At 59.4% G+C, this 26,434-nt stretch overlaps 2 long non-coding RNA genes across 2 annotated transcripts; both read left to right on the forward strand.

The window, feature by feature from the left end:
• Positions 1 to 10,197: 10,197 nt before the first annotated feature.
• Positions 10,198 to 11,865, forward strand: LOC135174184 (uncharacterized). Its single transcript, XR_010301773.1, has 3 exons — positions 10,198 to 10,274; positions 10,734 to 11,075; positions 11,554 to 11,865. It is a non-coding gene; the product is annotated as an uncharacterized LOC135174184 (long non-coding RNA).
• A 701-nt stretch (positions 11,866 to 12,566) lies between these two features.
• LOC135174186 (uncharacterized) lies at positions 12,567 to 25,689 on the forward strand. Its single transcript, XR_010301775.1, has 2 exons — positions 12,567 to 12,637; positions 25,201 to 25,689. It is a non-coding gene; the product is annotated as an uncharacterized LOC135174186 (long non-coding RNA).
• Positions 25,690 to 26,434: the final 745 nt, after the last annotated feature.

Genomic DNA, 26,434 nt, shown 5'->3' on the forward strand with positions numbered 1-26,434 from the left:
CTCAGCACTGCTCAGGCCACACCTTGAGTACTGTGTCCAGTTCTGGGCTCCTCAGTTCAAGAGAGATGCTGAAATACTGGAAGGTGTCCAGAGAAGGGCAACGAAGCTGGTGAGAGGCTGCCCAGGGAGGTGGTGGAGTTGCTGTCCCTGGAGGTGCTCCCAAAAAGAGTGGATGAGGCACTTAGTGCCATGCTCTAGTTGATTAGACAGGGCTGGGTGCTAGGTTGGACTGGATGATCTTGGAGGTCTCTTCCAACCTGGTTGATTCTGTTATTCTATGATATAGGTGTGATGAAGAACAAAGGAAAATCACCACAGCAGCCTAAAAAGGTGACTGTTTCAGAAGATCAATTGTATTTAAGTGGCTCCAGAACAATGCACTCATGTAAGAACTAAACTGTTACAGCAGCAGCCTGGTGACCTGACTTTGTGTGTGCCACTGCAATTAAGCTGTGTGATACCAGCCCTGAAGTACTCAACACTTCAAAGTGGTTCTGAGGAAAGCCTACAACATCACTAAGTGAACAATGATGCTTGTTACAATCAAAGGTAACTGTGAAGGTGATATGGTGTCATCCTGATTAAACAACTGGTTTTCAGACTATCAGCAAGTTTCATTAAGAGAGAGTTTTATCTTCTCAAAATGAAAAGAGCACTACAGGGAATTATCACTGATCTTACCGAGGCTTATATCAGTGTTTGGGCTGGTTTACAGCAGTCAGCCCTCATCTAAAACAATGACAATCTTGTAGGCTGATCTGCTTTCAGCAAAAAGTGAAGCAGCTAAAAACACCCCCAGTAAATACTAACTAATCTGTGGGGTTGGCAGCAAACATACAGAAGTTTCTCTGTGTGAGTCAGCAGCTGACAGACAATTTAAATACAGATTTCTAAGCACATGCCCTGCTGACAGCATACACAGAGGTTGCTGAAGGCATCTCAAAGGGAATTCATAGAACCATAGAATCAGTCAGGGTTGGAAGAGACCACAAGGATCATCTAGTTCCAAGCCCCTGCCATGGCCAGGGGCACCCTACCTTACATCAGGCTGCACACAGCCTCAGCCAGCCTGGCCTTAAACACCTCCAGCCATGGGGCCTCAACCACTCCCTGGGCAACCCATTGCAGCCTCTCACCACTCTCATGATGAACAACTTCCTCCTCACATCCAGTCTGAACCTACCCACTTCCAGCTTTGCTCCATTCCCCCTAGTCCTGTCACTACATGATAGCCTCAAAAGTCCCTCCTCAGCTTTTCTTGTAGGCCCCCTTCAGATACTGAAAGGCCACAGTAAGGTCACCTCAGACTCTCCTCTTCTGCAGACTGAAGGGCCCCAACTCCTTCAGTCTGTCCTCATAGGAGAGGTGCTCCAGCCCCCTGAGCATCCTCGCCTAGCACATTCCCCCTAGTGCACAGCAGCATAACCAGCCAGACTTTCTGAATGCATTGCAAGTCCTACAACAGATTTGATTTCAGTTCCTACTGCAAAGAAGTACAGATGGTGGCAGCTCTCTAGGAAAGGTCATGGCATTTGCCACACAGCACAGCTGTGGTGGTTGCCCACAATCAGCACTGAAACCGCTGCTGAAGAGCACCAACATCACTCTCCAGCCTGGGTAAACTCTACTGCAATACAGGTCACGGCAGTGCACTCAGAAGATGAGCTCTGGTCAAGAAGTGATGTCAGCAAGAAAACAAAAGTAGAAGGTGACACAGTCTCAAGTTGTGCCAGGGGAGGTGATTGGCACTGGAATGGGCTGCCCAGGAAGGTGGTGGAGGCGCCGTCCCTGGCGTGGCCAAGAAAAGCCTGGATGAGGCACTTGGTGCCATGGTCTGGTTGACTGGACAGAGCTGGGGGATAGGTTGGACTGGGTGAGCTCTTCCAACCTGGCTGATTCTATGATGATTCTAATTCTGCCTTTTTCTTCCTCCATCCTTCCTAGTGGTAGGACTAGGGGCAATGGTTTGAAACCAGAGCAGAAGAGACTTAGGTGGGACATTAGGAAGAAGCTCTTCACAATCAGAATGGTGAAACAGTGAAATAGGCTGCCCAGGGAAGTGGTTCAGGCCTCATCCCTGGAGACATTCAAGATCAGATTTGATGTGGTTCTGGGTAGCCTATGCCAGTTTAGGGTGTTCCTGCTCACTACAAGGGGGCTGGACAAGATGATCTCTGAGGGTCCCTTCCAAGCCAATGTAACCTGTGAATGTGACCAGAGGAGGAAGTGTTCCTGCTTGCTAGCAGACACATCAGGCAGAATTACACTGAGCAAATGAAAAGGGCAACAAAACAAAATATGGGTTTGGTCATTGCCAACTGAAAAGTCATTCAGCCCAAACAGTGACTAACTGCAGCCGAGAAGGAGCAAACAACCAAAGCTAGAGCCAAAAAACAGCAGGTTTGCCTCAGCTTTGTCTTTTGTCCCTTACACTTTCTGGCATGGACCTCAGGACACAGATGCTGCAAAGAGCTCAAGAACAGAGTTGGCATTGCACACTGTGGAACCAGTGCAAACAGCTGAGGAGCCACCCTGAACTGGGTGGAAGGGGCAAAACCCCAGCAAGACAGTGAGAGCTGGTTCCTGTGATCCAAGCCAACACCAAGTATTACAGGTAACACACGCAGCAGTTCCCAGCTTCTGATGTGTTCCTACCAGTGCACTTCACCTCTGACAGAGGTGAATTAACATCCAGCACCTGCTTTTAGAAAGGTGCCAACCTCAGTACAGGTAACTTTCCTTCAGGCTTCTCTGTTTAGCAGGTGAACTGACACAGGAGCTGGCTGCCCAGCCAGCAAGTGAGCTGCATGTAAATGCCCCAACTGGAGGAAAGGTCCTGCAGGGTTTGATTTACCCTTTACATTTACACTCCAGTCTAAAAGTGGCTGTGAAATAACTCCTAAAGGATGCAATTGAGAGAGAACCAAGACAAAACCACACTGTGCAACAGGACACACTCTCAGCACAGAAGAAAGGCCTTTAAAAATGTCACTGTGATGTTAGCTGGCAGGTGAGCACAAGAACCTTCTGACAAATCAATGAGAAGGTTTGTAACAAAATAAATCCTGCAGTGCACAAGGTTGTGTTCATTTCTCAGGGATGAATTTATGCTGAGCAAAAGGAGCACACAACAAAACTCCTCTTCTTGCAGCACAGTCTTAGGTTTTTAGTTTCTTTTGTACCTATGTACAAATTCATTGAGACATCATCACTGGCTCCAAGGAAAAGGATGCAGAGTAAGGACAACTGCAGAACTCCTGCAGAACCAATCTTTCTCATAGGGATGTTTTGCATTTGGCTTTTTACCTTGCTTGGACTGTGTTCAGTGTAAGGCAAATCAGATTTGGGTTTGCAAGTTCAAGAATGACAGGGACTGGCTGGAGAGGGGACAGAAAAGGGCTACAGAACCAGTGAGGGGAATGGAACATCTGCCTCATGAGGAAAGGCTGAGAGAATTTGGGTGCTTTAGTCTGGGAAAAAGCAGACTGGGGGAGGAGTTTCAGGAATGCTTATAAACACTTAAAGGGTGGGTGCCAGGAGGATGGTACCAATCTGCTTTCACTGGTGCCCAGTGACAGGACAAGGGCCAAGAGGCAGAAACTAGAACATATGTGTGCTCCTCTTCTGAACATCAGGATGATCTTTAACTTAAGGTTGACAGAGCTGTGAAGAGGCTCCATCTCTGGAGACATTACAGTCCTGCTGTGTGACCTTCTCTAGCTGAACCTGCCTTGACACAGGAGCTGGACTTGATCTCCAGAGATCATTTCCAACCCCTGTCATTCTGTTACAATGTGGCCTACAGATCGAGGGAGGTGATTCTCTCCCTCTGCTCTGATCTGCTGAGACCCCACCTGGAGTACTGCATCCAATTCTGGAGCCCTCATTACAAGAAGGATGTGGATGTGCTGGAGCATGCCCAGAGAAGAGTCATGAGGATGCTCAGAGGGCTGAAGCAGCTCTGCTGTAAGGACAGACTGAAAGAGTTGGGGCTGTTCAGGCTGGAGAAGAGAAGGCTATGAGGTGACCTTATTGTGACCTTCCAGTATCTGAAGGGGGCCTACAAAAAGTCTGTGGAGGGACTTTTTAGGCTGTCAGGGAGTGACAGGACTAGGGGGAATGGAGCAAAGCTGGAGATGGGTAAGTTCAGACTGGATGTGAAGGGGAAGTTGTTCAGCATTAGAGTGGTGAGAGGCTGGAATGGGTTGCCCAGGGAGGTGGTTGAGGGCCCACGGCTGGAGGTGTTTAAGGCCAGGCTGATGTAGGGTAGGGTGTCCCTGGGCATGGCAGGAGGCTTGGAACTAGATGATCCTTGTGGTCTCTTCCAACCCTGACTGATTCTATGTACCTACCTCAAAGAGAAAAGCCTGGCAGCACTGCTCACTGCATTCCTTCTTAGCACTGCTGCTGGTCTTGTCTTACTGCAGCAGCTTGCACACATCTCACTGCACGCACTGCTGCCTGCGCATCCTAAAGAGCTCTAAGAAAGATGTTAAGGTTGCTGTGAACAAAATACAAGTGGGAGCACACAGATTCAGGCACCTGAAGAAACAGCAGAACCATGATTACAAGAAAAATTCTCTGTGGATAATGAAGAACTTCCCTCTCAGGAGCACAGCTGAGGAGATCACTGGTCTGTTGAGATCAGAAAAGCTGCACTCTGGGCAGAGCACAGCACTCCTGACCTTCCAGTGGAGGATGCTGAGGATGGCTGCAAAGCCAGCAGAGGATGGCACACACACCATTCCTTCTCCAGTACACAAGAGACAGGTGTTTCCTGTAAGAAACAGAAGATTGAAGGAGAGGGAGGCAAGCAAAATGCTGAGGCAAAGCACCACCCTCTGTCAACTGCCGGCTCAGGAACAATGTCAAAGTCCAGTTTAAGCAGTGCAGAAGCAGCCCAGAAACAAGACCAGGACTTGACCTCCAGCTTTAAGCATATCTTAGGAAGAAATTCTTTACACAGAGGGTGGTGAGGCACTGGAACAGGTTTCCCAGGGGGGCTGTGGATGCTCCCTCCCTGGAAGCATACCAGGCCAGGTTGCATGAGGTCTTGAAGCAACCTGATCTAGCAGGAGGTGTCCCTGCCCTTGGCAGAGCGAGTAGGAACCAGATGCTCTTTAAGGTCCCTCCCAACTAAAACTGTTATAGGATTCTGTGATCCATTCCACCCTGTGTTAGACACAAACAGCCCCACAGAGAGCACCTGGGCAGACATCCAAACGCTTGTGAGTGCTAGGGAAATGTATGGCAATAAGAGTGAATGAGAATGGATGTTAGCCACGGATGCTGCCTTCAGCAGTGCGCTGTAGGTCACCACCTGTTGCCAAGGGATACCACATGGACTCCAGATGACTCAATGTGAATCCCACCAGAGACCTTTATTGCTCGTTCTGACATCATATCTATAGACTTGAGCACAGAGCAGTCATCTACACATTAGCATCACCTAGGCAAGCACAACCCAGTCTTTGACACACAACATCTTGTTTTTCTCATTAACCAGGTGTGCACTATCTCTCCTCTCCCGTGGGAGGCATCCTGAAGCCACAGGAACCAAGGTCGAAATGCTCATCAACATCTCCAAAGCCAGTATCTCCACCACCTCCCTGGTCAGCCTGTTCCACTGCCTGACCACTCTTGCAGGAAAGACTTTTCCTTATCTCCAAGCTAAACCTCCCCAGCACAATTGCAGGCCACTTCCTCTTGTTCTATCACCTGGTACTGGGGAGAAGAGACTGAGCCCCTTCTAATTGCAATCTCCTTTCAGGGATGTAGTTGTAGAAAGCAATGAAGTCTCCACTCAGCCTCCTCTTCTCAACACCAAACAAGCTGCTCCTCACAAGTCCTGTTCTCTAAGTAGTAAGCAGATCCTAAGACTTGTTCTGTTAGTAGTAAGCAGGCTCACTCCTCTGACTAACTAGTACTGAGCAGTGTCAGCAACTAGCCAAGGCCCAAGAGACCACAGTGTCATATTTCAGCCTGTATTTCCACACGACTAAGACTGCAGGCTGGTGTAATGCTTGTTTCAGTCCTTTGGGTCACAGGAAGGCAGGAAAGCAGAACAAAGCAATGTCTTTCAGTCTACATCTCTGTCCTCACAAAACCACTGAGAGGGTAACAGCAAAAGGCAGCTCTGCTGTCATTAGACAACCTCTGCAGCTCTTCATGAGGCTGCACAGAAAGTTTTAGCCAGGATAATCATTCAAGTCAACCATGAAAGAGGTCATAAATAGCAGGGACTAAAAATGTTGCCGACCAGCAGAGGTTACAGAGAAGCTTGGATAACTGAAGTGCTCTGGAGAGAAGAGGACACAACTCTTGGCTTACTCACTAAGGGAAGAGTCCAGCTGATACTGTGCTTTGGTTTTTCAAACAGACCTGAATCACAGAATGATAGAGGTTGGAAGGGACCTCTGGAGATCATCTAGGCCAACTCCCTTGTCAGAGCAGGTTCAACCAGAGCAGATTGCACAGGATGGTATCCAGGTGACCTCTGATTGAATCCAGGCAAGATTTTGCATCCTCTTGGGCAGCCTGTTCCAGAGCAATACCACCCTCAAACTAAAGAAGTTCCTCCTTGTGTTGAGACGTAACATCATCTGTTCATGTTTATGCCCATTACCTCTTGTCCTGCTGCTGGGCACCACCAAATCCTTTTGTAAGAACAGATTAAAAAAATCCCAAACACAGAAAAGGTAGAACAAAGCAAAGCTTTTCCATGGAATCATGCCAGCCCTTTCTTTGGGAAGTTCCAGCTCAAGAGGAATTAAAGCTCCAATGAAGCCTAACGGCGCTCCCTCAGATCTACTGACTGCTACAGGATCTACAGGAGATAGATTTATCTGCCCTTATTTCTCTTTTCTCCAGTTTTTAAGGTCTAATATACATTAAACCATCTCAGGAATAAACCTGTCACCTCTAGGATCTCACTTGACACAGTTTTTTCACAGGCTCACAGGACGTTAGGGTTTGGAAGGGATACAAGGAGATCATCGAGTCCAACCCCCCTGCCAGAGCAGGACAATCCTATCTAACACAGAGCACAGAGGAGCACATCCAGACAGGCCTTGAAAGTCTCAAGAGAAGGAGACTCCATGACCTCTCTAGGAAGCCTATTCCAGTGCTCTGTGGTTCCTTCCTTCTTGTTCCAGGCTGCAGTTCTGTGCTGCCTTTCCCATTTAACTTGCTTCCCTACAGGTCAGCTTAAAGCATAGCTGCTTAAATACAGGCAGCTTCAGAAGGAACCTTGGAAGCAGTTCAGAAGCAATCTTTCTGCTGCAACATTTTGCTAGTAATTGAAGATTCCAAACCTTCTCCCTATTCTGGATATATATGGTGCATCACCATTCTTGTTCAGACTGCATTGTGGGGTCAGAAGAATCCCTTCTGTGCCCCATTTAGTGCATCCAAATCACAGGAGGTGGAGGACTCAGCAAGCAGGAACTGAACTTCATTTGGAAATACTCAGAGCAGATGTGCTTCAGCTGCTGATTAGGTTGAGTCCTAGAACCCACAGCAGTGGTAGCCCAAGGTATGCCTCCAAAACATTACACATCTTGGAACCTCATCACAAACTGCTTTACTCTACAAACAGATCTACTTCTTCAGCATCCTACTGCATGCTAGCATGGGGACAGCCAGACAACCCCCACTCTGTTCTCTGGCTTGCAAGTCATTCTCCTTTCATACTCTTGCCACTTTGAAAGAGAAGGAGGCTATTCAAAGGCTGTCCTCATTTCCTTTTTGCCTGACAGAGACAGGCAATATCTCATCTACTCCTGGATACTACATTATGGGCTATGAAATATTAGATTTTATTCTTTTCCTCACCAGGACAATACTCCTGCAGAGCATTTGAAAAGAGAAATAAGGCTGCTTTCCTCTCACTAAAATAATTAATAGCATAGAATCAACCAGGTTGGAAGAGACCTCCAAGCTCAGCCAGTCCAACCTAGCACCCAGCCCTGGCCAATCAACCAGACCACGGCACTAAGTGCCTCATCCAGGCTTTTCTTGAACACCTCTAGGAACGACTCCATCACCTCCCTGGGCAGCCCATTCCAATGCCAATCACTCTCTCTGGGAAGAGCTTCTTCCTAACATCCAGCCTAGACCTCCCCCAACACAACTGGAAACTGTGTCCCCTTGTTCTGCTGCTGGTTGCCTGGAAGAAGAGACCAATCCCACCTGGCTACAGCCTCCCTTCAGGTAGTTGTAAACAGCAATGAGCTCCGCCCTGAGCCTCCTCTTCTCCAGGCTGCACAACCCCAGTTCTAACAGCCCAGTTTGGGTGGACACCAGGACATAGGTAAAGTGTCCAAACCTCAAGGTTCCAAACAGTGACTGACTCTCAAAGAAAGATGCATCAAGATGAGTAAGACCTTGACAAGCTCTACAGAAGACAGCTCATAAAATCTGTGACATGTGAAATGCTTTCAGTATTTATCCCTTAACATGACAAAAATGCCACAGCCAACAGAAATTGTAAATGAAATAGCAGCTACAGCAACCATGTGAAGTTAATCTTTAACCTCTCTGCTCTTGAGTCACCTCATTATAATTGTGTTAAATTGTGTTCAACAGGAGAAGCCTTTCAAGAAGGGAAGGACAAACATTAGGTTTGCCTTCAGAAAGAAGGCAGCCAAGAAAGGATCGGTCCCTTTGGCCAACTCTCCCCCTAGGGCAACTGTGGGACAGAGGAGCAAGAGTTCCCTTTTGTATCCCTGCTCCACGCCGTTTAGCAGCCATCAAAGAGCAGTTGCCAAAGAATCCTTCAGAAGAGGCCAAGCACAGGAGGCAACATCCTCCTAATGGCTGGAGACAATCAAACAGTGAATCACCGAGCTGCCTGCAGCCAGCTGAAGAAAGCCTCCTCAAGAGCCCTTGGCCGCCCTGCGGGACAGCAAACGCTGCTGCTCTGCAGGACCCACGCTGCTGGGCAGCTTCCTTCAACAGCCTGCTCCTGGGACAGAGGCAGAGAAGCAGAGAATGGGCTGGGTCGGAAGGGACCTTCAGGATCATCCAGTTCCAGCCTCTTGCCATGGGCAGCGACACCTCCCACCGGCACAGCTCGCTCAGACCTTGAGCCCCTCCAGGCAGGAGGCAGCCACAACCTCCCCTGGCAACCTGTGCCAGCCTCTGCCCACCCTCACTGCCAAGGATTCCTTCCTCACCTCCACTCTCTCTCTCCCCTCTCCCAGCTCAGAGCCACTGTCCCTCATCCTGGCGCTCCCAGCCCTTGTCACAGGTCCCTCCCCAGCTCTTCTGGAGCCCTTCAGGCACTGCAAGGCTGCTCTAAGGTCTCCCTGGAGCCTTCCCTTCTGCAGGCTGCACAGCCCCAGCTCCCCCAGCCTGGCCCCGCAGGGGAGGCTCTGCAGCCCTCCCCTCACCCTGGTGGCCTCCTCTGGACCCTCTCAGCAGTTCCAGGTCCTCCCTGGGCTGGGCACAGCAGCACTGGAGGCAGTGCTGCAGGTGGAGCCAGGTAGATACTCACAGAGCAGCCGTGGGGTGGCAGGGAGAGGAGCCAGAAAAGGGCCCGGGCTCAGCACTGCTCTCGTCTGCTGCTGCCAGGAGAGTGCCAGCCCTGAGCCCTGAGCCTCGCTCGGTGCCAGTCCCCTGCAGCCTCTGCCTCTGCTCCCCTCCCTTTCCTGTCTCCTGGTAAGAGACTGAAGGCAGCAGAGGCAACTGGGGGAGCTCAGCCCTTGCACCAAACCGTTTCCCCAGCCCCGGTAATTAAGGGCGGGTTACGCTAATTAGGGAGCCTGAGGCCGTGGGGTCTCCCTGGGGCCAGAGCCGTCAGCAGCCGCTGAGTGCCGCAGCTGCCATTCAGGCCTGCTGTGAGGGCAGCCACGGCCGCGGCTGGCACCGTGCGGGGCCCCGAGCCGCTCAGCACGCCCCGGGCCCTCGGCTGGGCTCTCTCGGCCGCACGGCGCTGGGCCCGCAGGCTCTGCCCGCCAGAGGCGCAGCGGGGCCGGGCCGGGGCTGGCTGCAGCCCGAGGCGGTGCCAGGCACGGGCAGCACTGCAGCCCCCAGGGGGCGCTGCGCGGAGCGGGCGGAGCGCGGGAGGGAGGGGCGGGGAGGGGCTGGCCGCGGGGGCGGAGGCGGGAGCGGGTGGGGCGCGAGGCGCTCCGCAGCCAATGGGAGGCTGCGCTCGGCCCTTGACCAATCAGCGCGGGGGGCGTGGTCGGCGGCAGCGTTGGAGAGTGCTGCGGAGGAAGCAGCCGGAGAGGGGCGCTGGGAGCTGGCAGCGGAGCGGGACCGGAGCGGCTGCGGTGAGTGCCTGGGGGCGGCGTGTGCCGGGGCCCCGGGGGCTATGTCAGGCCGGGTGGGAGTGTGCTGGGGTCCTGCTGCCTGCAGGAAAGCCCTGGGGGTGCTGGTGGAGAGCAGCCTGCAGGCCTGGGCTGGCCGAGCTGCAGCAGGGGGTGCGCAGGCAGCCTCCGCTCCGCTCTGGGCCCGGGTGGGCTCTGCCCCTTGTCTGCTCTCTTGCCCCACCCTGGGCACTCCCCTCTTTGTCCCTGCTGCTGTCACAGTGCCGCTGCGCGTCCGCGTCCCTGTTGCTATAGCAGCCGGGGCGCAGTGCAGCCGCCGGAGTGTGGCAGTGAGGCGAAGAGCTGCCGCTGGCCGCCGTTGTGGGCGCCGTTGTGGCCCTAGAACAAGAGGCACCTTCCCGGGCAGAGGAGTTTGTGCGGCTGGTGCTGTGTGCTCAGCTGACTGCCTCCTCCTGCCTGCAGAGCGCAGAGCCGGGGCAGGGCGAAGCTCGGAGTCTCTCAGCCCCACAGCCGCCAGTGAGGCAGGGAGCAAAGCAGGAGCCTGCAGCACCGAGAGGCGGCGGCGAGCGAGGCTCTTGAGACGCCTGGCAGCGGCTCCGGGGGCAGAGCCGGCCCGGCCCAGGCGAGCCTCGCCACGGCCCTCGGCGGCTGCCGTCCGACTCCGTCCCGCCGGCGGGAGCCGCCCCGAGCCCTGCAGGCGTCCGGCCGCGGTGCTCGGCGACGGTGGCTGCTGGTAGAGCCCAGCGGCAGCGAGACGCCAGCGGCGGCAGCCTGCATCGCCTCTGCTTCTCCCAGCCGGCAGAGGTGAGTGGCAGAGAGTCGGCGCCCAGAGGCTGGGGGCGAAGGAGCAGTGGGGGTGGGCAGTGCCCCGTGGCAAAGCTGCCACGGCCTCGGCTGGCAGAGCCGGCAAAGGGCAGCACGGGCACAGCTGAGGGGATTTTCCCAGCTGGGGCCAGGCTCTGTCTGCCTTTGTCGGCCTCTCCATAACCCCTTAGAGGATCGCTGAACTCTGAGGGGCTCAGATGAGCCATGGACATTGCTGGCGTCCTTCAGAGTCAGGCCAGAGTCCAAGGGGCAGAGCCTAAAGCAGAAAGCCCTCAGTAGAGCTACAAACCATTGCTGCTGTCCTCTGCCTGCAGAGAGGGCACTGGGAGGGGAGAGGAACCTCCATCCATCAGCTGCAGGGTTGCAGCCCCCAGCTCCTGCCCATGCCACGTACAGGCCCTGTCCTGTCCCTGCAGCCCTCGCTAACGTCTCTCTCTCCATCTCTCTCCCTTGAAAGGCTGCAATGACATCCCCCAGCAGCCTGCTTCAGGCGAAGCTGAAGAGCTGTAGCTCAGCCTTCCTTTGTGGCAGAGCTGTTCCAGCTCCCTGTCTCCTTCTGTGGCCTTCTCTGGCCCCGCTCTTAACTGGTTGATGCCTTCCCTGTGCTGGGGAGCTGGATGCAGCAGGTGAGGAGGAGCCACAGCAGAGTGCAGTAGAAGGGCAGAATCGCCTGCCCTGCTCTGCTGAGCACTTTGAAGAGCCAGGTAATGACACAGTGCCTTGAGTCAAAGCCTCTTTCCTCCTGTGTGCTTCTGCCTGACCTCTCCCTGCTCATGGAACTCTGTTTCTGTAACAAAAGGTCCTGCAGCAGGAGCTTGTGCACGCTGGCAGAGTGCAGCCTCTGGCAGAGTCCTCCCACGAAGCCCAGAAGCTTTCCAGCAGCTGCCTGCAGCAGAAGAGCAGTGAGCTGCAGAGGGAGAATGTCAGTTTGCAGGAGGAGCTGGAGAGATCTGAAGCTAAGGTATGGAGAAAGCCTCTCTCTTGGCAGCAGGTGGCTGCCCTACAGCTGTCTGAGTGCACTCGAGCCAACTGTGCCGCAAGAGCAGAGGGAGTGACCTGGGAGTGACTCAGCTTTGTTTTGTGAGCCTGGGGCCTGCAGTTAGAGAGGTGCCTGAGAGTGAGGTCCCTTTGTCCATAACTGGAGCAGGAGGACAGGTGTATTTATTTCCCAGCACTGCTTCTGGGTTTGGCACAGCAGGGCAGAACCTGCAGGGCCACCTGGAGGATGCCTGCAGGAGAACTGCATCTGTCCAAGAGCTGGCAGGAGGACTGCAGCAGTGAGGAGCTCAGAGTGGAGCCAGGCTCTGCCCTCTGTGTTCTTGTGTCCCAGCAAGGCAGCACAGGGTGGCCAGAGCTGCTTTTGCTGTAGGTGAGGTTGTGTCCCAGGCTTCTCTGGGGCTTTGTGCTCTTGTGCACCTCTGTGCTGAGGCCTGTGCTTGCTTGTCAGGGTCCAAGGTGAACATTGCAGGCCGAGCAGCACAGCCCAGGAGCAAGCCAGGAGCACTGCAGCCCTTCATAAAGACCTGCAAGCTGCTGCCTCGGTAAGCCAGTCAGCCTGGTTGCTTGGGGGTTGGTGTGGGGTGGTTTGGAGGCGAGGTGCTCCTGGAGAGCCTGGGAGAGATGAGTTCCTCTGTTCTGCTGCCTGGAGGCTGTTCTCCTGGCCTGCTGCCCAGCTGTCTGGCTTTGAGAGTTGTGTGGTGAGATGGTAGCAAGTGCCAGGCAATGGCATCCTTGTGAAGGAGTTGGCAGGGATGCTGCAGTTTGGAGCAGGGCCGAGGCTGGGAGCTCAGGCAGCACTTGAGGCAGTGCTGTGGGACAGGAATTTGGTACTTTTGGCTGCAGGCTTTCCTTGGGCTCTGGTGCTGCTGGGTGTTTGCCCCTGGAGGCCCAGAGCATGACAGGAGTTCTTTAGTTGCCTGCACTGTGCTCACCTTCCTGCTCCAGTGCCTGTGGATGCCTTGGCCAGAAGGTGCAGCTCCATACTGCAGCAAGCAGACCTCCCAAGATGAACGTCCAGGACTAAGAAGGGACTCACTGCCACTGCCCAGAGCCGGAGGACCTGGCCTCGATGGCAAGCTGCAGGGAGGCATTCCTGGCTGGAGCGTGGCAAAGAGAGTTGGCCGTGGGCAGGCACAAGGTAGCAGGCCTGGCTGTGTGCTGCTCTCCAGCAGTGCCTCTGAGTGGAAGCGGAGCTGAGCCCAGCTCTGCTGTGCCCCCGTGCCGGGAGCTGCCTGCGAGCAGAGCCAGGCCTGGCACTGGAGCTTGCAAGGTGCTTCTGCACATCAGCCCCTGGGCTTCCAGAGCTGCACAGGGCCTGGCAGGTGCAGGCTGCCTGCAGTGCCCCTGGGAGGGCAGGAAGGCTTTTCTGCCTGCCTTCAGGGAAAGCTGAGGCCCTGCGTGTGGGGTGTGGTGCTGGGGGCAGTGCTGGCTGCTGTCACTGACTGCTGGCCCATGGAGCACGGCACAGCTGTGCTGCCTGCATGGGCACATGGCAAAGGCCAACTGCTGCCTGCAGGTTGGAGGTGCTTCTGGATGAGGCAGAGCTGAGCCCACGGCCGGGGAGAGAGAGTGAATGGCAGCTGAGTGTCCGTGAGAGGGAGAAGCAGCAGGATGCAGGCCACTGTGGTCTGGAGGAGCAAGGAGCAGCAGCCCAGATGAGACAGAGCTGGAGACAGGACAGCGAGACAGAGCTGAGGCAGGTGAAAAGAGAGGGAAAGAAAGCAGCAATGCTAAAGGCAAAAACCAACGAGGAGAGAAAAAGTGAGGCAGAGAAAGAGTGGGAGAGAAAGAAGGCAAAAGAAAAAGCACCACAAAAGCTCTGCCAGAAGACTGCTCTGGTTTGGCCCAGCCCTGGCCATTCTGTGCCACCTGATCAGCAGGCCCTGTGCTGGCTCTGGCCTCTGCTCCAGCCTCACCTTCTTTTGCAGAGCCACAGCAGAGTGGAGTAGGAAGGGAGAGGAACCTCCCTCGCTCTGCTGGGCCCCCTGCAGGTTTGAGCAAGGAGAGGAGTGAGAGGCAGCAGCACCTGGCCTGCTGGGGACTCCATGTCCCTCTCCCCACTGCTAAAGAAGCACAAGGCTGAGATCTTCCCCACTCTGCTGCTTGGGCCACGGAGAAGCAGTCGCAGGCTGCTGGCCTCAGCTGAGCTGCAGCAGCTGCAGGAGGCAGGGTAAGAGCAGGGGCTGAGGCCAAGCAAGTAAGGCTCAACTCTGGAGCTGCTCCTGAGTGCCCCAGGGGTGGAGGAACCTTTGCATCTACTCTGCCTTGCAGTGGCTTCTGCTGCTGGGCACTGAGCCCAGAGGAGGCAGGGCAGGACTGTGCCACAGCAACAAAAGGTTACTCTGGAGAGCTGGAGGGTTTAATTTGGAGAGTGGGAAGCATTCAGCCTGGGCCTGGGCTGCAGCCCCCAAGGGGCAGAGCGGCTCAGGGTGAGGCTGGCCCAGGCTCAGGAAGCTGACAGGGCAGTGTCAAGAGAAGCTGCAGGCAGCAGCAGACATTTTGCACTGAGCTGAGCTGCAGGACTGGATGAAAAAGCTGAAAGCTGAGCTTTGTGCTGGCCTAGGCAGCGGTGGGGAGCAGCGGGAGGGAAGCTGCTGGGGGCACAGCAGGGCTGCTGCAGAGGCTGAGGTGGGGCAGGGGCAGGTGGCAGCAGAGTGCCCGGAGCTAAGCAGGGGCAGAGGGAAAGAGCTGCTGCTGCCTTTGCTGCTCTGCCTCTCTCTCGGCCCTTTTCTTCCTGCCCCTTTCTCAGCCCCTGCCCTGCTCCTCTCTGCCTCCTACCGCCCAGCCGGTGGGGGGCAGGGGAAGAGTCAGAGAGAGGGGCGGAGGGGGGGGGGGCGGAGTTAGGTAGGGTTTGGGGGCAGAGTTAGACAGGTGGGGGGGCGGAGTTAGATAGAAGGGTGGGTGGGGGCGGAGTTAGACAGGCGGGGGGGTGGGGGCAGAGTTAGGCAGGCGGGGGGGTGGGGGCGGAGTTAGGCGGGGGGGGGGGCGGAGTTAGTCAGGGGGGGGGGGTGGGGGCGGAGTTAGGCGAGCATGGAGGTGGGGATGGAGTTAGTCAGGCGGGGGGTGGGGTCGGAGTTAGGTGGGGATTGGGGGTGGAGTTAGGCAGGTGGGCGATGGGGGCGGAGTTAGGAGGGTGGGGGGGGTGGGGGCGGAGTTAGGAGGGTGGGGGGGTGGGGGCGGAGTTAGGAGGGTGGGGGGGTGGGGGCGGAGTTAGGAGGGTGGGGGGGTGGGGGCGGAGTTAGGCGGGTGGGGGGGTGGGGGCGGAGTTAGGGGGGTGGGGGGGTGGGGGCGGAGTTAGGAGGGTGGGGGCGGAGTTAGGAGGGTGGGGGCGGAGTTAGGAAGGCGGGGGCGGGGGTTAGGCGGGGGCGCGGGCGGAGTTAGGCAGGCGGGGGGGGCGGGGGCGGGGTTAGGCAGGCGGGGGGGCAGAGTTAGGCAGGCGGGGGGGTGGGGGCCGAGTTAGGTGGGCGTTGGGGGCGGAGTTAGACAGGCAGGGGGTGGGGACGGAGTTAGGTGGGGCTTGGGGGCGGAGTTAGGCAAGCGGGGGGTGGGGCAGAGTTAGGCGGGGGGGGTGGGGGGAGTTAGTCGGGGGCATGGGGGCAGAGTTAGACAGGCGGGGGGGTGGGGGCGGAATGAGGCAGGCGGGGGAGTGGGGGCGGTGTTAGTTGGGGTTGGGGGCGGAGTTAGGCAAGCAGGGGGGTGCGGGCGGAGTTAGGTGGGGCTTGAGGGTGGAGTTAGACATGCGGGGAAGTGGAGGCGGAGTTAGGTGGGGCTTGGGAGCGGAGCTAGACAGGCGGGGGGGTGGGGGCGGAGTTAGACAGGTGGGGGGGAGTTAGTCAGTCGGGGGCGTGGGGGCGGAGTTAGGCAGGCAGGGGTCTGGGGGGCGGAGTTAGGCAAGTGGGGGGGTGGGGGCTCAGTTAGACAGGTGGGGTGGAGGCGGAGTTAGGTGGGGTTTGGGGGCGGAGTTAGACAGGCGGGGTGTGGGGGCGGAGTAAGACAGGCGGGGGGGTGGGGGCTCAGTTAGACAGGTGGGGTGGAGGCGGAGTTAGGTGGGGTGTGGGGGCGGAGTTAGACAGGCGGGGGGATGGGGTGGAGTTAGGCAGGCGGGGGTGTGGGGGCGGAGTTAGGTGGGGTGGGGGTGGAATGAGGCAGGCAGGGGAGTGGGGGCGGAGTTAGTTGGGGTTGGGGATGGAGTTAGGCAAGCAGGGGGGTGGGGGCGGAGTTAGGCAAGCAGGGGGGTGGGGCGGAGTTAGTCAGGTGGGGTGGGGGCGGAGTTAGGCGGGGGGGTGGGGGCGGAGTTAGACAGTTGGGGTGGGGGTGGAGATAGGTGGGGCTTGGGGGCGGAGTTAGACAGGCGGGTGTTTGGGGCGGAGTTAGGCAAGAGGGGGTGTAGGGGCGGAGTTAGTCAGGTGGGGTGGGGGCGGAGTTAATCAGGTGGAGTAGGGGTGGAGTTAATCAGGTGGGGTGGGGGCGGAGTTAGTCAGGCGGGGGGTGGGATGGAGTTAGTCATTTGGGGGCGTGGGGGCGGAGTTAGACAGGCGGGGGGGTGGGGGCGGAGTTAGGTGGGGCTTGGGGGTGGAGTTAGACAGGAGGGGGGTGGGGGTGGAGTTAGGTGGGGCTTGGGGGTGGAGTTAGACAGGCAGGGGGGTGGGGGCGGAGTTAGGTGGGGCTTGGGGGTGGAGTTAGACAGGCGGGGGGGTGGGGGCGGAGTTAGGTGGGGTGTGGGGGCAGAGTTAGAAAGGTGGGGTGGGGGCGGAGTTAGGCAGGCGGGGGGGTGGGGGCAGAGTGAGACAGGCGGGGGAGTGGGGGCGGAGTTAGTTGGGGTTGGGGGCGGAGTTAGGCAAGCAGGGGGGTGGGGGCGGAGTTAGGTGGGGCTTGGGGGTGGACGTAGACAGGCGGGGGGGGTGGGGGCGGAGTTAGGCAAGTGAGGGGGTGGGGGCAGAGTTAGAAAGGTGAGGTGGGGGCGGTGTGAGACAGGCGGGGGGGGTGGGGGCGGAGTTAGGCAGGCGGGGGGGTGGGGGCGGAGTTAGTCAGGCGGGGGGATGGGGGTGGAGTTAGACAGGCGGGAGGGTGGGGGCGGAGTTAGACATGTGGGGTGGGGGCGGAGTTAATCAGGTGGGGGGTTGGGGGGAGTTAGTGGGGGGCGTGGGGGCGGAGTTAGACAGGCGGGGGGGTGGGGGCAGAGTTAGACAGGCGGGAGAGTGGGGGCGGAGTTAGACAGTTGGGGTGGGGGCGGAGTTAGGTGGGGCTTGGGGGCGGAGTTAGACAGGCGGGTGTTTGGGGTGGAGTTAGGCAAGCGGGGGTGTAGGGGCGGAGTTAGTCAGGTGGGGTGGGGGCGGAGTTAGTCAGGTGGGGTGGGGCGGAGTTAATCAGGTGGAGTAGGGGCGGAGTTAATCAGGTGGGGTGGGGGCGGAGTTAGTCAGGCGGGGGGTGGGATGGAGTTAGTCATTCGAGGGCATGGGGGCGGAGTTAGACAGGCGAGGGGGTGGGGGCAGAATGAGGCAGGTGGGGGAGTGGGGGCGGAGTTAGTTGGGGTTGGGGGCGGAGTTAGACAGGCGGGAGGGTGGGGGCGGAGTTAGGTGGGGCTTGGGGGCGGAGCTAGACAGGCGGGGGGGTGGGGGCGGAGTTAGGCGGGGGGTGGGGGCGGAGTTAGAAAGGTGGGGTGGGGGCGGAGTTAGGCAGGCAGGGGGTGGGGGCGGAGTTAGGCAGGCAGGGGGTGGGGGCGGAGTTAGGCAGGCAGGGGGTGGGGGCGGAGTTAGGCAGGGGGTGGGGGCGGAGTTAGGCAGGTGGGGGGTGGGGGCGGAGTTAGGCGGGGGCTGAGGGGCGGAGTTAGTCAGGCGGGGGGATGGGGGCAGAGTTAGACAGGCGGGAGGGTGGGGGCGGAGTTAGACAGGTGGGGTGGGGGCGGAGTTAGACATGTGGGGTGGGGGCGGAGTTAATCAGGTGGGGGGATGGGGGAGTTAGTGGGGGGCGTGGGGGCGGAGTTAGACAGGCGGAGGGGTGGGGGGGAGTTAGTCATTTGGGGGCATGGGGGCGGAGTTAGACAGGCGGGGTTGGGGGCGGAGTTAGGCAGGCGGGGGGTTGGGGGCGGAGTTAGTTGGTGGTTGTGGGCGGAGTTAGGCAAGCAGGGGGGTGGGGGCCGATTTAGTCAGGTGGGGTGGGGGCGGAGTTAGGCGGGGGGGTGGGGGCAGACTTAGACAGGTGGGGTGGGGGCGGAGTTAGTCAGGCGGGGGGGTGGGGGGGAGTTAGTCGGGGGCGTGGGGGCGGAGTTAGGCAGGCGGGGGGGTGGGGGCGGAGTTGGGCACGCGGGGGGCTGGGGGGCGGAGTTAGGCAAGCGGGGGAGGGGGCGGAGATAGACGGGGGCTGAGGGGCGGAGTTAGTCAGGCGGGGGTGGGGGCTCAGTTAGATAGGTGGGGTGGGGGCGGAGTTAGACAGGCGGGGTGTGGGGGCGGAGTTAGACAGGCGGGGGGGGTGGCGGAGTTAGGCAGGCGGGGCAGTGGGGGCAGAGTTAGTTGGGGTTGGGGGTGGAGTTAGGCAAGCAGGGGGGTGGGGGCGGAGTTAGGTTGGGCTTGGGGGTGGAGTTAGACAGGCGGGGAAGTGGAGGCGGAGTTAGGTGGGGTTTGGGGGCGGACCTAGACAGGCGGGGGGGTGGGGGCGGAGTTAGGCGGGGGGGGTGGGGGCAGAGTGAGACAGGCGGGGGGGTGGGGGCGGAGTTAGGCAGGCGGGGGTGGGGGTGGAGTTAGGCAGGCAGGGGGGTGGAGGTGGAGTTAGGCAGGCGGGGTGGGGGCGGAGTTAGGCAAGCAGGGGGGTGGGGCGGAGTTAGTCAGGTGGGGTGGGGGCGGAGTTAGGCGGGAGGGTGGGGGCGGAGATAGACAGGTGGGGTGGGGGCGGAGTTAGGCAAGGGGGGGTGTAGGGTCGGAGTTAGTCAGGCGGGGGGGTGGAGGTAGAGTTAGACATGTGGGGTGGGGGCGGAGTTAATCAGGTGGGGGGATGGGGGGAGTTAGTCAGTGGGGGGCGTGGGGGCGGAGTTAGACAGGCGGGGGGGTGGGGGGGAGTTAGTCAGTCGGGGGCGTGGGGGCGGAGTTAGACAGGTGGGGGGGTGGGGGCGGAGTTAGTTGGGGGTTGGGGGCGGACTTAGGCAAGCAGGGGGGTGGGGGCGAAGTTAGGTGGGGCTTGGGGATGGAGTTAGATAGGTGGGGGTTGGGGGCGGAGTTAGACAGGGTGCGGGGGCGGATTTAGACAGGCGGGGGGTCGGGGCGGAGTTAGGCAGGGTGGGGGGGCGGAGTTAGGCAGGCGGGGGGATGGGGCGGAGTTAGGCAGGCGGGGGTGTGGCGGGGAGTTATTCAGTCGGGGGTGTAGGGGCGGAGTTAGACAGGTGGGGGGGTGGGGGTGGAGTTGGGCAGGCGGGGGGCTGGGGGGCGGAGTTAGGCAAGCAGGGGGGTGGGGGCAGATTTAGGTGGGGGGGTGGGGGCGGAGATAGGCGGGGGAGGGGACGGAGTTAGGCGGGGCTGAGGGGCGGAGTTAGTCAGGCGGGGGGGTGGGGGCTCAGTTAGACAGGTGGGGTGGGGGCGGAGTTAGGTGGGGCTTGGGGGCAGAGATAGACAGGCAGGGTGTGGGGGTGGAGTTAGACAGGCAGGGGAGTGGAGGCAGAGTTAGGTGGGGCTTGGGGGCGGATCTATACAGGAGGGGCGTTGGGGTGGAGTTAGGGAAGCAGGGGGGTGGGGGCAGAGTTAGACAGGCGGGGGGGTGGGGGCAGAGTTAGATAGGTGGGGTGGGGGCGTAGTTAGTCAGGTGGGGTGGAGGCGGAGTTAGTCAGGTGGGGTGGGGGCATGGAGGCGGGGTTAGACAGGCGGGGGGGTGGGGGCGGTGTTAGGCAGGCGGGGGGGGTGGGGGCGGAGTTAGACAGGCCGGGGGGTGGGGGCGGAGTTAGACAGGCCGGGGGGTGGGAGCGGAGTTACTCAGGTGGGGGGGTGGGGGGAGTTAGTCAGTTGGGGGCTTGGGGGCGAAGCTAGACAGGCGGGGGGGTGGGGGCGAAGTTAGGCGCGGGGGAGGGGACAGAGACAGGTGGGGTGGGGGCGGAGTTAGGTGGGGCGTGGGGGCGGAGTTAGACAGGCGGGGGGGTGTGGGCAGAGTTAGTCAGGCGTGGGGGAAGGGGCAGAGTTAGATAGGTGGGGTGGGGCGGAGTTAGGTGGGGCTTGAGGGCGGAGTTAGTCAGGCGGGGGGGGTGGGGGCGGAGTTAGTCAGGCGCGGGGGAGGGGACAGAGTTAGACAGGTGGGGTGGTGGGCGGAGTTAGGTGGGGTTTGGGGGCGGAGTTAGGCAGGCGAGGGAGTGGGGGCGGAGTTAGTCAGGCGGGGAGGTGGAGGCGGAGTTAGGTGGGGCTTGTGGGCGCAGCTGGACAGGCGGGGGGGGTGGGGGCGGAGTTAGGCATGCAGGGGTGTGGGGGCGGAGTTAGGCAGGTGGGGGGGTGGGGGCGGAGTTAGTCAGGCGCGGGGGAGGGGGCAGAGTTAGATAGGTGGGGTGGGGGCGGAGTTACGTGGGGCTTGGGGGCGGAGTTAGTCAGGCGGGGGGGGTGGGGGCGGAGTTAGTCAGTCGCGGGGGAGGGGACAGAGTTAGATAGGTGGGGTGGGGGCGGATTTAGGTGGGGTTTGGGGGCGGAGTTAGGCAAGCGAGGGAGTGGGGGCAGAGTTAGACAGGCGGGGGGGTGGGGGCGGAATGAGGCAGGTGGGGGAGAGGGGGCGGACTTAGTTGGGGTTGGGGGCGGAGTTGGGCAAGCAGGGGGTTGGGGGCGGAGTTAGGTGGGGCTTGGGGGTGGAGTTAGACAGGCGGGGAAGTGGAGGCGGAGTTAGGTGGGGCTTGGGGGTGGACCTAGACAGGCGGGGGGGTGGGAGTGGAGTTAGGCGGGGGGGTGGGGGCAGAGTTAGAAAGGTGAGGTGGGGGCGGTGTGAGACAGGCGGGGGTGTGGGGGCGGAGTTAGGCAGGCGGGGGGGTGGGGGCAGAGTTAGGCAGGCGGGGGGTGGGGAGGAGTTAGTCAGGCGGGGGGATGGGGGCAGATTTAGACAGGCGGGAGGGTGGGGGCGGAGTTAGACAGGTGCGGTGGGGGCGGAGTTAGACATGTGGGATGGGGGAGGAGTTAATCAGGTGGGGGGATGGGGGGAGTTAGTCAGTGGGGGGCGTGGGGGCGGAGTTAGACAGGCGGGGGGGGTGGGGGAGAGTTAGTCAGTGGGGGGCGTGGGGGGCGGAGTTAGACAGGCGGGGGGGTGGGGGAGAGTTAGTCATTCGGGGGCGTGGGGGCGGAGTTAGGCAGGCGGGGGGGTGGTGGCGACGTTAGGCAGGCGGGAGGGTGGGGGCGGAGTTAATTGGGGGTTGGGGGCGGAGTTAGGCAGGCGGGGGGTGGGGGCTGAGTTAGACAGGCGGGGGGGGTGGGGGCGAAGTTAGTCAGGCGCGGGGGAGGGGACAGAGTTAGACAGGCGGGAGGGTGGGGGCGGAGTTAGGTGAGAGTTGGGGGCGGAGTTAGGCAGGCGGGGGGTGGGGCGGAGTTAGACAGGCGGGGGGGTGGGGGCGGAGTTAGTCAGGCGGGGGATGGGGGCAGATTTAGACAGGCGGGAGGGTGGGGGCGGAGTTAGACAGGTGCGGTGGGGGCGGAGTTAGACATGTGGGGTGGGGGCGGAGAGCCTTTGCTGTGCCCTTGGCTCCTCTGCCCCTCTCTGCCCACAGCCCCTCCCCTCTCTGCCTCCTCCCCGCCCCCCTCCCCTGCCCCCCTCCCGCCCCACCTGTAGAACTCCGACCCCACCCCTCTACTGCCTAACCCCGCCCCACCCACCCGCCTGTCTAACTCCGCCCCGTCCCACAACTGTCTAACTCCGCCCCTCAGCCCCCCGTCTAACTCCGCCCTACCCCCCGCTTGCCTAACTCCGCCCCCACCCCCCGCCTGCCTAACTCCGCCCCCACCCCCTGCCTGCCTAACTCCGCCCCCACCCCCCCGCCTAACTCCGCCCCCACCCCCCCACCTGCCTAACTCCGACCCCACCCCCCGCCTGCCTAACTCCGCCCCCACGCCCCCCACTGACTAACTCTCCCCCACCCCCCCGCCTGTCTAACTCCGCCCCCACGCCCCCCACTGACTAACTCCCCCCATCCCCCCACCTGATTAACTGCCCGCACACAGCTCTGCTCTGGCACAGCTCTTCCCACTCTGCCCCAGCTGAGCTCCAGGCCCTGTGCTGCCGCCTGCCTCGGCTCCACCTCAGCCTCTGCAGAGCTGAAGCTGCCGGCAGCAGCAGCACTGTTGCTGCCTTCTGTCCCACGCAGTTGCTGCTGTGCAGTTGGCAGCGATTCTGTCACGGCTCTTGCTCTGTTCCCTGCAGCACTGCCCACGTTGAGATTCTGGAGCCAGTGAGGTTGTTATTGAACCTTGCCATGCATGGAGGCAGTGAGGCAGCTGCCACAGCCCATGGCTGCACTGCAGTGCACTGGCACAAGAGCAGCTCAGTGTCCTGCCAAGCAGAGGCAGCTCTCCAGAACCTTCTCCTCACTGACTGCAAGGCAGAAAGTTCAGATTTCAGGGGCAGGTTTCTGCAGCAGAGGCATTGCCCCCACGCCTGCAAGCACCTGGCTGCGGTGCAGCCCAGCCAAAGCCTGCTGGGGACTCCACTGGGAATGCTGATAGGGAATGAAGCACAACGCTGAGATCTTCCCCACTTTGCTGCTTCGGCCACGGAGAAGCAGTCGCAGGCTGCAGGAGGCAGGGTAAGAGCAGGGGCTGAGGCCAAGCAAATAAGGCTCAACTATAGCTGTTGTGAGTGGAGCTGCTCCTGAATGCCCCAGGGGCAAAGGAACCTTTGCATCTACTCTGCCTTGCAATGGCTTCTGCTGCTGGGCATTGAGCCCAGAGGAGGCAGGGCAGGGCTATGGCACCGGGAACCTTTTGTTACTGTGGCACAGCAGTTTGGAGAGTGGGAAGCATTCAGCCTGGGCCTGGGTTGCAGCCCCCAAGGGGAAGATTGGATCAGGCTGAGGCTAACACAGCCTCAGGAAGCTCACAGGGCAGGGTAAAGAGAAGCTGCAGGCCCCAGGCACTCATTTACCCAGCGGAGAAAAGAGAAGGGGAGAGAAGAGAGGGGGGCAGAGAGCGAGAGGCAGGGAGGGGCAGATAGATGGGCAGGGGGATGGGAGGAGTGGGGGAGGTGGGGGGGGTGGGGGAGGTGACAGAGAGGCGGCGGGAGGGGGCGGGGGGGGGGTGGCTCAACTATAGCTCCTGTTGGTGGAGCTGCTCCTGAATGCCAGGGGTGGAGGAACCATTGCACTTACTGTGCCTTGCAGTGGCTTCTACTGCTGGGCATTGAGCCCAGAGGAGGCAGGGCAAGGCTATGGCACCGGGAACCTTTTGTTACTGTGGCACAGCAGTTTGGAGAGTTGGAAGCATTCAGCCTGGGCCTGGGTTGCAGCCCCCAAGGGGAAGATTGGATCAGGCTGAGGCTAACACAGCCTCAGGAAGCTCACAGGGCAGGGTAAAGAGAAGCTGCAGGCACCAGACACACATTTTGCACAGAGCTGAGCTGCATCAATAGATTCAAAAGATGAAAGCTGAGCTTTGTGCTCAGCTAGACCCTAAGGACAAGTGCTGCAGAGCAGCTTTGGGAAGCAGCAGTGTGCATGCTGCAGCCAGAGGGCCAAATGCCAGCAGAGGGGTCAGAGCCTTGCTCAGCAGCAGGCAATGCTACAGTGCACAGTGCATGAACCGAGCAGCAGCTTGCACAGAGAGCAGCTGCTGCTTCCCAACTGCCAGTGGCTGCTGCTGCTGCAACCTCGTTACAGGAGCTTGTATGGAAGCACTGAGAGCACCTCAGGCTTACCTTCAAAACGACTCCCCCAGCAGAGGGCACCGTGGAGGTGCCCTAAGAGCCAAAAGCAAAGAGCTTTGCTCCAGGGAACTGGACTTGCTTGTAGCCACTGCCCCCGCACAGCACAGAGGGACCTGTGGCTGCGCTGGGAAGATGCTGCTCAGACACCTTCAAGCCACTGCTGTGGATGTTCCATTGCATGAACTGGCATGGCAAGGAGAGGACAAAAGCCCCAAGTGCAGTGGGCTGGGAGGAAAGCCAAGTGACTGTTCCTCACAGAGGATGGCCCTGGGACACCTCTAAGTGCCTCTCTTGACCCAACACAGGCTGCAGAGCACCAAGGGTGCCAAGCTTCCACAGGCACTGCTGCCTGTGTGTATTGCCACATCACTGCTGGCTCGTGCTCAGCCAGCATGCCACCAGCACCCCCAGGTGCCCCAAGCCTGCAGTGCTGCCTGAGGTTGGTGTGACCCCAGTGCAGGACCCCACACTTGGCTCTGTTACACCTCATACACCTGGCCTTGCTCCATTGATGCAGCCTGTCCAGATCCCTCTGCAGACTCTCCTGCCCTGCAGCAGGTCAGCACTGCCACCCAATGTGGTGCCATCTGCAAACGCAGCCAGGGGGCACTGAGTCCCCTCCTCAGATGGGTGCTGTGCAGCACCCCCAACCCTAAGACTGCAGTGAGCAGCCTGCAGAGCCGCCAGAGGCTGAGGGCATTGTTGCTGCTGTCCCCAGCGGCGGGGGAGCCACCTGGCTTACTGCAAGCTGATTCAGTAGCTTCAGGGCCCAGGTACTGCAGCACCCAGGCCACATCAGCAGTTTTGTGTCTTAATTGGAGCCCCCCAAAGCTGTGCTGCAAAAGAGCTGAGGAGGTCTTGTGAAGATGCCATGGCCTTGGTTTGGCTGAGACTGATGGAGCAAGGCTACAACAAACACCTGTGCTGCTCTGGGCTGGCAGGGAGCAGCTGGGGCAGCCTGTTCAGCCTGCTGATGAGAATCTGCTGCCTTGCTGCTCAGGCCAGCTTTGTAGCACAAGTGCTGGCTGGAGCAGAGGGTGGGGAGGCTTGGAGTTCAGCTCTGGGGGGCTTTCTTCCACTCTCTGGGTTGGGGTCTGTGTCTCTTTCACTTGGCTTGGACACTGCCCTTTGCCACTTGCTGCTTTGTTTGCTGAGTGTGTTCTGCTGCCTTGGTTTGCTTTGCTTGCTCAGAAGGTGCTGTACATTGAGTTACTTTGCATTAAACTCTCCTTGTCTCAACCCACAGGGCTCTGGTTTCCTTCTCTCTCTCCCCTTGAGCTCACTCTGTCTCAAAGCAGGGCAGTACCCAGCGCCAAGGCAGATGTTCACCCCCAGGAGGTCAGCCAGAGCTCACCTTGCCATCCCCACCTGTGCTGGAGACTGTTCTCAGCGTAGCTGCACTCAGCGGAGTAGCCTTCCCCATCGGGAGCCTTCCAGCCCATGGCACACTCCTGCTGCTGCGTGTCTGAGGGGCAGCCAGCACTGAGCACACCTTGCACTCACCCACAGCTGAAGGCCTTCATCTCCAGAAGGTCTCCATCCCAGCCCTCTAAGCCAGCCTGGAGGCAGCGACCCAACGCCAGCAGCCTGTGCTTACTCTCCAGCACGTGGGGCTTTTGCACTGGCCACAGATCACTGCCTCTCAGGAGCTCACTTCTTCCTCCAGCTGTACAGGGCTGCTGAGAGGCTCTCTGCCAGCTGCAGGCACTCTGCAACCAGGGCCACAGCCACCTTTCTTCTCCTCCTCCCCTTGCTCTCCACTCCATCCAAGCAGCTCTGGCAGCTCTCTTCCCACAGACCATCTGATTGCAGCCTCCACCCCAGTGTCCAGGCCAGAAGCAGATCTCTCCTTCACAAAATAGGGAGGCCTAAGAACGCCTCCAGCACAAGGTTCCTGCCTGGTGCATGTGGGGCAGGCTGTGGATGGAGTCTACCTGGACTTGAGCAAAGCCTTTGACACTGTCTGCCACAAGCAGCTCCTGGCCAAGCTGGCAGCTCATGGCTTGGAGAGATTCACTGTGTGCTGGGTCAGGAACTGGCTGGATGGCAGAGCCCAGAGAGTGGTGGTGAATGGTGCCACATGCAGTTGGCAGCTGGCACTGGTGGTGTGCCCCAGGGGTCAGTGCTAGGCCCAGTCCTGTTCAATATCTTTATTGATGATCTGGACGAGGGGATTGAGTCCAGCAGCAGTAAGTTTGCAGATGACACCAAGCTAGGAGCAGGTGTGGAGCTGTTGGAGGGTAGGAGAGCCCTGCAGAGGGACCTGGCCAGGCTGGATGGGTGGGCAGAGGGCACAGGGATGAGATTTAACAAGGCCAAGTGCAGGGTTCTGCACTTTGGACACAACAAGCCGAAGCAGCACTACAGGCTGGGGACAGAGTGGCTGAAAGTAGCCAGGAGGAAAGGGAGCTGGGAGTACTGATAGAGAGTAGCTGAAGCTGAGGCAGCAGTGCCCAGGTGGCCAAGAGAGCCAATGGCAT

Source organism: Pogoniulus pusillus, unplaced genomic scaffold, assembly GCF_015220805.1.
Source record: "Pogoniulus pusillus isolate bPogPus1 unplaced genomic scaffold, bPogPus1.pri scaffold_50_arrow_ctg1, whole genome shotgun sequence".
Taxonomy (NCBI): Eukaryota; Metazoa; Chordata; class Aves; order Piciformes; family Lybiidae; genus Pogoniulus; species Pogoniulus pusillus.